The sequence below is a fragment of the Lissotriton vulgaris genome, chromosome 8 (assembly GCF_964263255.1).
Source record: "Lissotriton vulgaris chromosome 8, aLisVul1.2, whole genome shotgun sequence".
NCBI lineage: Eukaryota > Metazoa > Chordata > Amphibia > Caudata > Salamandridae > Lissotriton > Lissotriton vulgaris.
Genome location: NC_141696.1, coordinates 1,518,974,115 through 1,518,987,869, shown reverse-complemented (window position 1 = coordinate 1,518,987,869; position 13,755 = coordinate 1,518,974,115). Strand labels below are relative to the sequence as shown.

General features: G+C 42.8%; 1 long non-coding RNA gene across 1 annotated transcript in view; it reads left to right on the top strand.

The window, feature by feature from the left end:
* LOC147699075 (uncharacterized) overlaps window positions 1-12,228 on the top strand; it is a 59,770-nt gene extending 47,542 nt beyond the window's left edge. Inside the window, exons 2-3 of the long non-coding RNA XR_015299247.1 lie at window positions 6,796-6,880; window positions 11,725-12,228. This is a non-coding gene — a long non-coding RNA (uncharacterized LOC147699075). The remainder of the gene's footprint in view (window positions 1-6,795; window positions 6,881-11,724) is intronic.
* Window positions 12,229-13,755: the final 1,527 nt, after the last annotated feature.

Genomic DNA, 13,755 nt, shown 5'->3' with positions numbered 1-13,755 from the left:
TGTTCAGCGCAGTACTTTGAGCTTAAAGTGATGGTACGAGCAGCCCATTGTACTACAGGATCATGTAGCGTTAACCAAGGCATTCCCAATATGAGTTTAAACTGAGGAGCGTCTATTAAGTCAAATGATATGTATTCGTGATGATTTTGACCAACTTGCATAACCAACTGGCTAGTATGAAAGCACACAGGTCCAGAGGTTAAATCAGATCCATCCACCGCCTTTACCGCTTCAGGGGTTTCTTTCTGAATACACGGGACTCCCAATCTTTTGGCGTATTGCAGATCTATGAAATTTCCCGTTGCTCCACTATCCATCATTGCATGTACCATCACAGGTTGTTCCCCTGGCCATTGTATGGTAACGCATAAGTTCATGTGGGGCACAGCAGGCTGCATTGTATTAGCTACAGCATGGTAGACCTCTTTTTCTGACTCTGGGCTCAAGCGAGGGGTCTGGGACTCGCTTGAGCGTTCTCGTTTCCCGAGACATGGAGAGGATAATCCACAGCAGACAGAGTTCGAGTGCCCTTGGTTTTTGCTCGGCAATCTCTGATGAAATGTCCGGATTTACCGCAATACATGCAGAGTTTCTGATTGCGTCGTCGGGTTCGCTCCTCTGGAGTTAAGGGACCCCTTATCGCTCCTATTTGCATAGGTTCAGTGGTGTCGGGGGTAGCTGCACTTTCTGCTGCTTTAGATTTGGATGTGGGAAACCGAAGTTCATACCAGTGTTTATCTCCTCTTCGCTCTTGCAATCTATGATCCAGCTGCACAGTAAGGTCTATTAATTCTTCACACGTGGTAGGCAAGGTCACCACTTGAGCCAGCACATCCTTCAACTCTCCCCTTAATCCTTGATAAAACAAGGAAATTCTCTTTTTGGACGGCCAATCAGTTTCAACAACAAGACGATTGAAATTGGTTATGTAAGACAACAGGTCTTGTGTTCCTTGTTTCAATGTAATCAGTTCCCTGTCTAATGATAACATGTGTGCCTTGCGATCAAAGAGTTTACGCATTTCCTCACAAAACCCCTCAAAGTCATCCAATACGGGATCCTTTCTTTCAATGAGCGGAAACGACCAACTAGCGGCGTTCCCCCCTAAATAAGACAACATAAAAGCGGTTTTGGAATGATCGTCAGGAAAGACAGTAGGCTTGCACATAAAATGTAATCTGCACTGACCCAGGAATGTACTAAATTTCTTAGGATCCCCCAAGAACCTTTCTGGAGGGGCCAATGGTAACTGGATTGGCTGCACTACCTGAATAGTAGAAGGACCTGGCCCTCCCTGAGTAATGGGGGACTGAGTCTGCATTGGAGGAGGCAATGTAGCTTCCCTGATATAATGGGCTCCCCTAGAACCAGTGGGACTGGATCGTGCTATTCCCGCTACTTCTTGTCGTAGAGTACCCATTTCCTTCCTCATCTCATGATTTTCCCCTCTAACGGCATCTACTTCAACTCGCAAAGCGTTAAGGGCTTCTAACATAGAAGACAGGATATTCTCGGTCTCCATCGCTCAGGCTGTAGTTGACCGTAGGCTTGTCACTCTGTCACGACTAACCTTGAGATCCGGTACAGCAGGAGCGATGTTGTAGCTAAGTTTTCTCCTCCCTAGATACGGTGCCACAGACGAGTATAAGGCAAACACTCGCCTATGAGGACCCCACCCAGGGAAGGGGAAAAGTGGATAAATAAAACAAAACGGAGTGGTAGCCAGAAACCATCTACAGTGTTCGACAACAGGAGAACGACCAGTGTGGATCTGTATGTAGATACCTGCACAGAGACACAAAAACATAGGAGTCACACTCTCTTTCTAGGTACCCTACCACTTCCAAATTATGGAATAAAAGGACCTCCACTTACATCATATGGCTCCCACAGTCATCCTGATAGAAAAGGGCAAAAATAGAAAAAATAAAGTAAAGTAAAGAAAAGAAAAACAGGGAACTGCCCAGGATCCCTACTTGCAGAGAAAAGGCCAGAAGCGTCTCTAGCTGTAAGTATAGTCCAAGTGAGCTTGCTTCAACTCAAGTGATGAGAATACTAGTTCTCTATATATATCTTATCCAAGACAAAAAGGATAACCGTTCTTTAATCCGAGCCTCTCAACGGCTCCCCAGAAACAAAAATGTTCGGCAACTCCAAAGTGCCAAAAAATATCCACAAAGGCAAGGCTGAACCAAAATAGGAGGAGTACAACAAGAACCTCTTCCTTTGCTAGCACTCCGCTAGCCAAGTCAAATGAGGAAACTAGAATTGAGCTTTAAGGGCTAACATGGTAACATTTGCTTTGCGCCCCGTGTACCTTGATGTTTGAGTCCAAGCGCGGCTCTCCCCACCGCAGTTACCGCGGTTCTCAGCGCGACTCTGTTGCAATGTCAACACGGCTCCCAGCGCGATACACCTTTCAGTTTCCAGCGCGGCTCTCCAAACAGCAGTTACCGCGGGTCTCAGCGCGTCTCTCCAAACAGCAGTTACCGCGGGTTTCAGCGCGGCTCCCCAAACAGCAGGAAACTCAGAACTTGCACAGCTACCACGCTGAGTATCCACGAACAGAGAACGCCGAATGAAATGCGGCTAAGACAGAATGAATCCCCGAGGTCCTATGGTGATAAGACGTAACCTCAAATGAATCAGCAGGAATCAGGATAGTTTGGCTTCACGTATAGACAAGCGGCAAGAATACAGGTGACAAGCACCGCGTAAGGCATTCAGAGGACTGATATAGAGTAGTGAGGAAAAGAAGGTAGTAGACAGTGAAGAGGGACTACCAACTAGCATTCTGGGACCTGTAGTCACCCTCTCTGTGGCTGAATCGTGACAGTGCGAAACGCGTCACGTAGGGCTTATGGCGTGAATAAACCCTACCTTTGCTGACAGACCTACGGTGTGAGCGTGGATTATTTGCAACTGAGAGCACGCTTGGAACGCCGCTTTGTATGGTATATGATTGCCTGGTGCTTCACCGGCAGCACGCCACCCCCATCAGACGAGGGATACTCCAGAGAAGCGATCTTTGGATTGATATTACTGAGGGTATCTACGCAGTCATCACAGCCGCAACGGAACTGTTTGTGTTGAATCTATAACACGAGAAGTAAAACTTCGGGACCGAGTGATTTGAAACTCCATTAGTCCTGACCGAGGGTTCCAGACGCGGCAACTAGGATTTCACGCTACTCGAGGTAGCCTGTACTTGCAGCTCTGCAAGTAGAGAGACTGTAGCGAAATCTCTAACAAACATTGATGACAAGGGGGAACTCCTAATACCCACGGAGTGTTGCGACGTCCACGCCGACAGTGCGGTGTCTGTCAAGGGATTGAGTGTTCAATCCCAGGTTCCGGAATGGAGGAAGAAAAAGAAAGAAGAGAAGCTGCACTCTTTGTTCGCCAGGGCACCAGGCAAAGGCGTAACAACAGCAAAGCCCGTAAGTGCGAACAAACGGATTATGGAGCTTTTGAGGAAATACGAGAATCTCCACAAACATGAGGTTTCAAAGTGGTGGGAAGCGACATCTCTCGAGGACTACCTGGAGAAAAACATGGTTCCGAGAGGCCTACGGATCTACATCACTTCCTCCTATGAATCCCGTGATCCCCAAATGATGGAGGATTGGGCGGCAAACTCTGCCCAAAGTTCGAAAGTCATGATGCAGATCCTGGTGAAGTATGCTTGGGCAGACAGAGTAAAAATTAAAAAAGAGATCGAAGACATCGCAGAAGAGCTAAACAAGCATCAAGACCAAGAAGTTATTGTCGACTACATTGGCGAGATGAAACTAAGACTCAAAGCGTTGGAAGATGATATCAAAAAAAGAAAACAATACAAACTCCACAGGGATTGTGGTGATTATGAGTCAGGGAGAATACTGACTCATGCCAAGAAATATGATCATCTTTACAAGGAGATTCAACAAAAAGGCAATAACATCGGAGCCGACAATGAGGATGTGAATGATGATGATGAATACACCAGCACATCTCTCAGTGACAATTCGGAGTCCACCAACAGTACTTGCAGTGGAATGGCTGCAGAAGATACAACACAAAAAGCAAAACCCAATTTATTAGAGATGTACCGGCTCATGAATCAGAGCCGGCAAGCGACCAGGGCTTCTGCACGACTACAGGCCAAGAACCAACAGACTCCCTCACCCGTAAGAGCAAGGCCAAGAGGTACTGGGATAAGAAGAGGAAGAAATACAAACAAAGGAGGAAACCGAACACGAGGTCAAGTGGGAAACAAGAAAGGCCAAAACAAGAAGTACTAATGATGGATGAAAACCAGGTAAATCGTTCTATTATTAACCTTTCTACAAGAGACATTGATATTAAAGACAAACTTACTCTCTGCCTAGGTCTTTCCTTTTGCCCTGCGGTTCCAATGAATTATGTTGATGATAAGATCGATCTTTTTAAATTCTGTCGCAAACTAAAACTTAGAAAATGGCACACATTGAAACCGGCCAGGAGCAGGAATGAATATTCTGTTAATCCCAGAGAGTTAGAGGAAAATCTTATCATTGGGGATATGGACAATTTAATGGCGCTTGATAAAATAAGTAATGAAATAGACTATCATGAAATAAGTATGGAAGCCAAACGTATTCTAGAGGCACTAGAAATACAACATGACAGCAGTACCAGGAATAGATTCAAACCACGATCCACCTTTACCCCCAAATTGTACCATGACAATATTGACACCTTTCACGAAATGGTGGGCAAGGAACTCCTCCAATTCAGGAGTCAGAATTGGCCCAAGAAAATGAAAGGTTTCAAGCATAATCTAACTTCAACAGAGAAACTAGCTATGAAAGAACTAGCAGAAGATGACAGCATTGTCATCCGCCCGGTAGACAAGGGTGGCAACATTGTCATTCTACCCAAAGCTATGTACATAAAGGAAGCACTTAGACAATTAGATGATGCCAAAACCTATAAAAGAAGCAATAGATCAGAATACAATTTGAGTATCACCACCATCTGGGATAAACTCACAGATTGGAAAGACAAAGGATGGATTGAGTGGGAAGAATACTGTTATCTCAAATGGGATTGCCCCGTTCTTCCCATTTTATATTTACTTCCGAAAGTGCACAAATGTAAACTTAATCCCCCCGGCAGACCCATTATCTCGTCTAGAGGGAGCGTTCCGGAAAATATTTCCAGATACGTGGATTATTTTCTGCAAGAATATGTGAAGAATCTACCCACATACGTACGGGACACGAAAGACTTCCTGAACAAGATCAAGGATGTCAAGTGGGAAAGCAATCAGCTCCTCATTACCCTTGATGTGAGCTCATTATATACCTCAATAGAGCCCACACAAGGGATTGAGGCATGTGCCAGATTCTTAAAAAACCGGAACATCAAATATCTGGGGCATACCACTATGATATTGGACATGATCAGACACTGTCTAATGAATAACTTTTTCCTGTTCAATGATAACATTTACATCCAAACGCATGGCACAGTGATGGGCACATGTTTTGCCCCGAGCTTTGCCAACCTGTTCATGGGAGAATGGGAGGCAGACACCAGACAAAGACCAGATCTGAAAGAAGACTTCCAAAAAGTCACTATGTGGCTACGATACATAGACAATATTTTTCTTATTTGGAATGGAAATTAAACAGCCACAGAATTCATTTCTAAATTAAACATCAACAACAGTAATATTACCCTTACGAGTAATATGAGCAAATTTGAGATTGAATATCTTGACACCAAAGTGCAAGTGCAGAACAAGAAACTCAAAACCGTACTCTTCCACAAAACCACAGCAGGAAATACTCTTCTGCACGCTCTGAGCAGTCACCCTGAACCGTTAAAGTGGAGTATTCCCTACGGTGAATTGCTCAGGGCAAAAAGAAACTGTAGCACCATAGAAGACTACCGGATGGAAGAAACACTCATGGTGGAAAGATTCACAACTAGAGGATACCCCAAATGGGTTATCAAACAAGCCATCAATAGAGTAAAGAAAGTAGAACGTAAAGACCTACTCGACAACATCAAGAAAGATGATGACAAAATGGAGGATGAGAATGTAACCCGCATCATCCTCAATTACAATGGCAACCACAAACAAATCAAAAAAAGTATCACCAGAAATTGGGAAATTCTTAAAAACAATCCTGTTATAGGAAACAGTGTCCCTTCCAGACCTAGTATCACCTATCGCAGGGGCCGCAACTTGAGTGACCTCTTGGTGCACAACATTATCAGTGAGGGTGCACCCAGAGGGGTCGATCTCCCCGGAGTTTTCCCTTGCAGTCACTGCAAAGCTTGTGCTAATAGCCAAATGGTTAAGGAACACTGGAATCCCAGCACAAGCAAAATGGAAGTGATCAAGCAATTTTTAACTTGTACTACTATGTTTGTGGTCTAGGTATTGGTTTGTCCGTGTGACTTGAAGTACATAGGGAGCACAACAAAAATGGCAAAACAACGAATACTCGAACATACGAGAGCCATAACTAACAAGGATAAACAATATCCAATTGCACGCCATTTTGAGAGTCACTATTTTTCTAATGCCAAATTGTTAAAATACTATATCATTGAACAGGTGATCCTCTCTGCTAGAGGTAGAAACCGCGCTTTGAAACTGAGACAACGGGAATCGAGACATATCATAGGGCTCTGTACCCGTTTTCCTAAAGGACATAATCTTGATGAAGAATATAATGTACATTTACATGACTGTTGATTACTTGAAAATAGATGATATTATTGTGCATTTACATTCTCTCTTTGTACTCTCTCCAACAGGTTGAAAGGGAGGGACTCTGACTCAGGCTTGCGACAACTGCACCCTAATCCTTTCAACGTTGGCTTTCTCCATTCTTCGCTCCAAGTATGTTCCTATATTTGTTATTTTGGACTGATCACTATGTGCACTTTATGTTCGGTGTTTTCTTTTGCCAGATACGGTACATTGGAGTACGGGGTTTTTTGTGGCCTATTCAAAAAAAAAAATTATGGAGTATTCAGAGTTTAGCCTCCTTAGTTTAACATGCAATTTGACATAATGTATATCGTTTTGCCATATACAACTGTACTTTTCGTGCTGGACTTCTATGTGTACACCCACTATCCAGGGTTATTTATTAACGCAACTGGCAATTCCTATTCCATCCACCAGTCAAACTGTATAGATGTACCTACCCACTATCCAGGGTCATATACTCTCACCTCACCTCCTTATATTACACAATATATGCTGGGGTCATGCATTGGGTGCTCCCATCTAGTGTTTACTCCACCTACCGGTGGCGGATATTGGGCTATTCCGATATACATCGCTCGCCCCCATATATTCCGTACAATACAGCTGACTGGACGAACTGGCCTACGTGCCTGCACAGGGTTACTATCACCACAACTATCAGTAATCCACGCCCCTATGTAGGTAGGCAGGCACGCGACCACACCCCGTAGGTCGACTCCTCCCCAGTTCCAAGCCAGCACTAATCCAGCTACATGTCCACATCTAGACTTACATTTAGACTGTCCATTTACGCCATCAGTACTTTCTACATGTGACTATCAGGATCATTATAGACTGTATACAAACTATATATTTCAATGTTTTAGTCTGTTGATATTTCTCGTTCAACCCATGACGTGTGTGAGTTGTATCATAACACTGTATACGAGCAAATGTAGTTTATACAAACTAAGTAATAGAATGAGAGTATATTCTAACATTCCAAGATGGCGCTACATTGAACAGTCTTGTGTGTAAGTCCGTCATTTATGTTGTTATTACGGAAACAGTTAATACGGCTAACTTTGTTAACTCCGTTATGTGAACAAGCACTCATGGAGTGCGAAACGCGTCACGTAGGGCTTATGGCGTGAATAAACCCTACCTTTGCTGACAGACCTACGGTGTGAGCGTGGATTATTTGCAACTGAGAGCACGCTTGGAACGCCGCTTTGTATGAATATATATATATGTACTTCCTACCTCTGTTTCTGTGAAAATAAATTTATGTTATATTTTTTTAACCATTAGGTAACACGGGCACTTTATTTGTATTTTTTAATAAGTTATAATTCACAGCTGCCAGCAAGGGTCCTACACATTAATGTAAGCACAGTGTTCATCGTAAACTTTCTGCGACACATATCGGTATAGGGGCCTCTAATTACTTTTGCACTCTTATCCAAAATCAATTGCTTTTTGAATTTTAAGTCTAGGTCATTACATGCATTTGAAGTTTCCTCAATGAGATACATATATGACCAGAACTTAATGTATATATGTAGATATCAATTCAGTGTATATAGACAGATGGATTGGAAAAGTATATATTTTTGTAGTACATTATTTGTATATTAAATTGTATATATGTAGCAGAGATTAGATGTGTATATATATGTATTTTTGATATTAGAATTGGTCACAATGAATTTTCTTTAGATATTGAGTGTTTGGATTGACGTATCATATTATGCACCGAGGCTACGGAAATGCACTTTATACCGTTGTACATAAATGAAATTTTGGAATTGAATAAGTCGGGCACTTGCCCTCAATTATGTATCTTTAAATGTGCATGTCACTTTAAGTGCAATGACGCTTTTACTTTTTTGGTGTATATAAGACCCTTGTCTGTTTCAACTAACGTCATGTGATCAAGCCTCGTTTGGGAGGTGAAACGCGTTATGGCGGATGGCTGGTGTGATTACTAAATAAATCACCGAGAAATTGGCACTAATTTTGGGCTCACTCTCGTTATTCTTCGGACAAACCGTGGAGAAAGAATGGCGTTATATATATATATATATATATATATAAATAAAAAACAGCCAGGACTGCAACCTGGCCCAAAGGACCAGAACAGATGACCAGACGAATCCTCAGTAAGGCAAAATGTAGTTTTATTCAAGGCAAACTGAGCAGCTAAACGGACGCGTTTCGGGGAGTTGCCCTTGCTCACAGTCAAATGTTTACCCACAATGCCTGTACTTTCCAAATGCTTGTGCAAGTCAAGTGATACATCATGTGACAAACGAAAAAAGAAGAGGTACTGTTTTCATATATATAGAGCAAATATACAACGAGGGAAAATATACTATTTCCATTGAAATGTCAACGTTGTAACACGCTGGTAAATATAGCTGAATTAATTCAATATTTAGATAACATAATATCTGCATAAATGCATAAATTTGATAAGTACCGTTCATAGATCATTAAAATTGTGTTCTGTGCAAAATACCGCAAATCTGTAACCATGATATGAGTAATACAGTTTCAGTTTAAAAGCATATGTTAAATACTTAAAAACAGTTTGAATACAAAAATAAATTGTTATTCTTAAAAACTGCTTAGGACATATTGTGCAAACTTACGTGATATGTTATGTTATGTTATGTTAATTGAATTTTTGAGCACACAGCTGCCCCAGCGAAGGGGCGTCCCGGCGCTGTATCTGAAAAGGTAACATAACTAACAAGACAGAAAAAAGGGGTAATTAATAAGACAAAGGGAAAAAATAAGTTTTAACAGCTTTCATGAAGGCAAAGAGGTCTTCTAAAGAGCGAATGTGGACAGGAAGTGCGTTCCACAATTTGGAGGCCAGCACCATGAACGATCGGCCACCTAGTCTGCATTTTTGGAAACGAGGAACAAGTGCCAGATTTTGGCCGGCAGAACGAAGGCTGCGCGAAGGGGTGTACGAAGTCAGGAGGTGCTGGAGGATGGCGGGAGTGTCAGTTTTCAGAATTTTAAACGCAAAACAAAGGGTCTTAAACTCTATGCGTCTAATTACTGGTAGCCAATGCAATTTGAAGATTGTACTGCGGGCTGAGCAGAAACGCGGCAGGCCCACCAGGGCCCTGGCTGCCGCATTCTGCACCCGTTGGAGTCGCAGGACTTCCGCCTGGTTGGCGCCCAAAAACAGTGAGCTAGCGTAATCGAGCCTCGATAATACGCTAGCTTGAATCACCATCTGGCGAGTGGGGGCATCAAAAAATTTGAGGATAGGCCTCAAACCACGTAAAATGCCGAAGCACATAGATGCCACCTTCTTAGTATGGAACGAGAAGGTTAGTTTAGAATCCAACCAGACGCCAAGATTTTTAAGTTCAGAAACAGGTTTTGGAGGAGGTCCCAGCTCCTTGGGCCACCAGCTAGCACCCCACAGATCAGGATGTTTCCCCAGTACCATCACCTCGGTTTTGAGGGCGTTGAGCTGTAAACAGTTGGCCGTAAGCCAACTAGTAACAGCCCTCAAACCATCCGCAAAGTTCGATGCCAGTTGGTCAGAATCCTTGTTAAGGGCCACCGCCAACTGGGTATCATCGGCGTATGATACCATTGTGAGACCCCAACTCTTCGCAACCTCCGCCAGCAGTTGAACGTAAAGGTTGAAGAGAGTGGGGCTCAACGCCGAGCCCTGCGGGACTCCTTGGGTGATGGCATGAGGCTTAGATCTAAACGGTGGCACTACCACCTGCAAGGATCGTTCCGAAAGGAACGACTGAAACCAGTCCAACGCCCTGCCTGAAATGCCTGCCTCACCAAGCCTCCGGATAAGAATGGTGTGGGATACAGTGTCAAAGGCGGCTTCTGTTGTTTTTGCAGTTTCAAGATTTGCATTCCTCCGAATTAGTAGTACGGAAGAAGATTTCAGGAATGAAAGTATATGCATGAGGAAGCGCTTTGTTGAAAGGGGATATCAATCCTGAATCATAGATGCTGCTTTAAATAAGGCCAGTGAAGTCAGCCACCGATCCCTGCTAACTACCAATGCAAATTTTGAAACTGCAAAAACAACAGAAGTGGTAAGGCATATCTCTACTTATCATTCCAAATCATGGCAAGTATTTAAGACTTTCAAATGCCACTGGAATGTTCTTAGAACGGAACCCACTCTGATTGAAGTCCTAGGTGAGAATCCCAGTATGACCTACAGAAAAGCACATTCCCTCAAGGACAAATTGAGCAAAAATGAGGTAAGCATGAACACAACCAAACCAAGTGACATCAAGGGCTTCTATACCTGCATGAAATGCAAAGCTTGCAGGTATAGTCAAAACATCAAGAAAGTCTTTTTTCCTGTAGAAGCAGTTGAAAAACCTATTAACAAACACCTAACATGCTTATCTGAATATTGCATGTATGTTTTGACATGCCCGTGTTCAAGGAAATACGTAGGGAGCACAATGTTCCCTGCTAAGAAACGTGTCCTTGAACACATGAGATCCATTGAAAACAAGGATCAAACTTCGCCCATCGCACGTCATTTCGAGGAACAACACAAGAGCAACAGAAATTTGCTCAAGTTCTTCGTTATTGACAAGCTCCCTGCCATGAGGAGAGGTGGGGACAAGATTCGCAAATTAAGGCAAATGGAGAACAGGTACATCATTGAGCTCGATACCCTGATGCCTAGGGGTCTAAATTCGGAGGAAGAAATGAAATGGCATCTAGGGGATTAATGTGAACTGCTGTCTGTATGGTTACCTAGGTATTTCCCTTGGATGTGACTAGAAATGTAAATGAGTCTTAGCCCTTAGTCTACTTCGCGCCTTCTGCTGTTTTTAAATATATTCTGTAATTTTAATTTTGTTTCATCACTTTCACTCACTCAGTATAAAACTCATAGCTTAAGTTATTAGTCTCTGGTTATGCATGATATAGATTCTGACTGGCACCTTCTCTTTTCTTTTGTGTCTCACTTATAGGTACTGACTATGTTATGATGCACAGGGAGTGACATCCGCCTAAGCCTATATATACTTGGATTGATACGAATGACTGCCTTATATACTATATCTCACTTGGGATTCCACATGTAGCATGCAATGCACTAAACGTAGTGGGCACCTTTCTGTCAAGTCAACTCACAGAAGTTGGATAGTGAAATTTTCCACAGAATTAACAGTCAAATAGAGACAAAGAATGTATGTTGGTTAACCCTTAAAAATTAATACGACAGAATGCAAAACCTCACTGGGGGTCTAAACATGCGAGGCTACCTCAAAAAATTGATGCTTCGGGGCAATTTTATTTGAAGTCTGAATCTAAATGAGAACACAGAAACCGGTTGTTTTCTAAGTTATGATGTCAATTGAACTTTGAAATGTGCATATAACGTTTCTTAATTATTCCCTTTGCTTGTTGTGACACATATGTGGCAATATTGGACTTATTCATGCCAAATGTTTTTTGATTTATGATTAGGTGCCTTGAACCATACATTTATTCATTTGAACTGTGTGACTAATATATGTGTACTCCATTCAAAGATGGCCACCATATATACAAGCTATGAGTCCTTTGTTTATGTTGCACTTATCACGTGAAACTTTATTTAAATGTTTATCCATTGGATCTGTAACTACCCGTGATCAAGGCGAGTTTCCTCGCTGAAACGCGTTGGGTTTTGTGATTCCATGACTTATCACGATGCTGCACTTTAAATAAATATGGATTTTGGGAAAAGCGCACTTTGCTGAGAACTCTTTGATTCCTGATATTTCAAGGGGAGTGCATTTCACGTAGCTGCGCTACGTATTGTGGACCTGCATATATATAACGCTGGCTACGAGCGGTGGGAGAATGAGCACGCACCTATGCAGTAAAGGTGTCTGCGCACAGCGGGAACAGCAACCACACAGCGGAGCAGGGACTGGGTGACAGGACACCTAGATTACAGGACATTTTGACCAGGGTTAAGTGCACGCACGAACTACATCTCCCAGGAGGCCCGAAGGCCACACCCACGAGGGCGGGAAGACAATCAAATGTATAAAAGGTGTTTGGTGCCTGATGGATGCTTTCCCCTTGCCACTCCACCAAGCCATTGATGAAGAGGTTTATTACTCGAAACGCGTTTGGCTGTGACAGATGGTGCATTTGTTTCTCTTGTCCCTGGAGTCCCAGCGAGCAGGCTGTTCAATAAATTCATCTGCTGCCAATGATTTGGTCTCCACTTGTCCTTCCTGCATTTGGGAACTGCAAGTTTTGTGTGTGTATATATATATATATATATATATATATATATATATATATATATACACATACACACACACACACACACACACCACCAATCCAGCCTCTTTGCCAAGAAACGGGTCAGACACAAGCGTGTGGACAGGTCAGGTAATGTTTTATTTGCCACCATCCAGATAGATAAAGGTTTAAAACACCTGGCAAATGCGTTTCGGCAGTAGGTGCAAGGCATGCACCTACCAAGGCAATATTCCTAGTACATTTATATATATATGCTTGTTTTTGTGTGTGTGAATCTGGAATAATACAAATCGAATGAAAAGTACCCTATTTTGCAAAAATGCATTTTCATGGTCACTGGGGTGTGTGTGGGGGAAGTTGGTGTGGTGGCGGTCTGTGGTAAGCTATTCATCTGTACCCCTAGTAGCTCCTGCATAGTTCTAAACTGTGCCGCTGTATCATAGGTTGCACAAAATTGTACTAATCCCACCACTGTTCCCTCCCTCCTGCCACACAGCTGCACTCATTGTTCCCCTGAGTTAAGCAGGCCTCTTATGTGCCACAATTTATAACAGTGAATCAATAAAGGGATGTCCCCATCACATCCCTTGGACAAGTTCCTATACTGCCCTAGTTTGCCACCCTTCGTGGTCATAGTCTGCAAAATGTGTCACAGTAGGACATGTATGTAAATATGCTGAACTGGCTTTTTACTCAAAGCAGCGGCGATGCTGGTGGTATTCCACATAGCGACATAATCC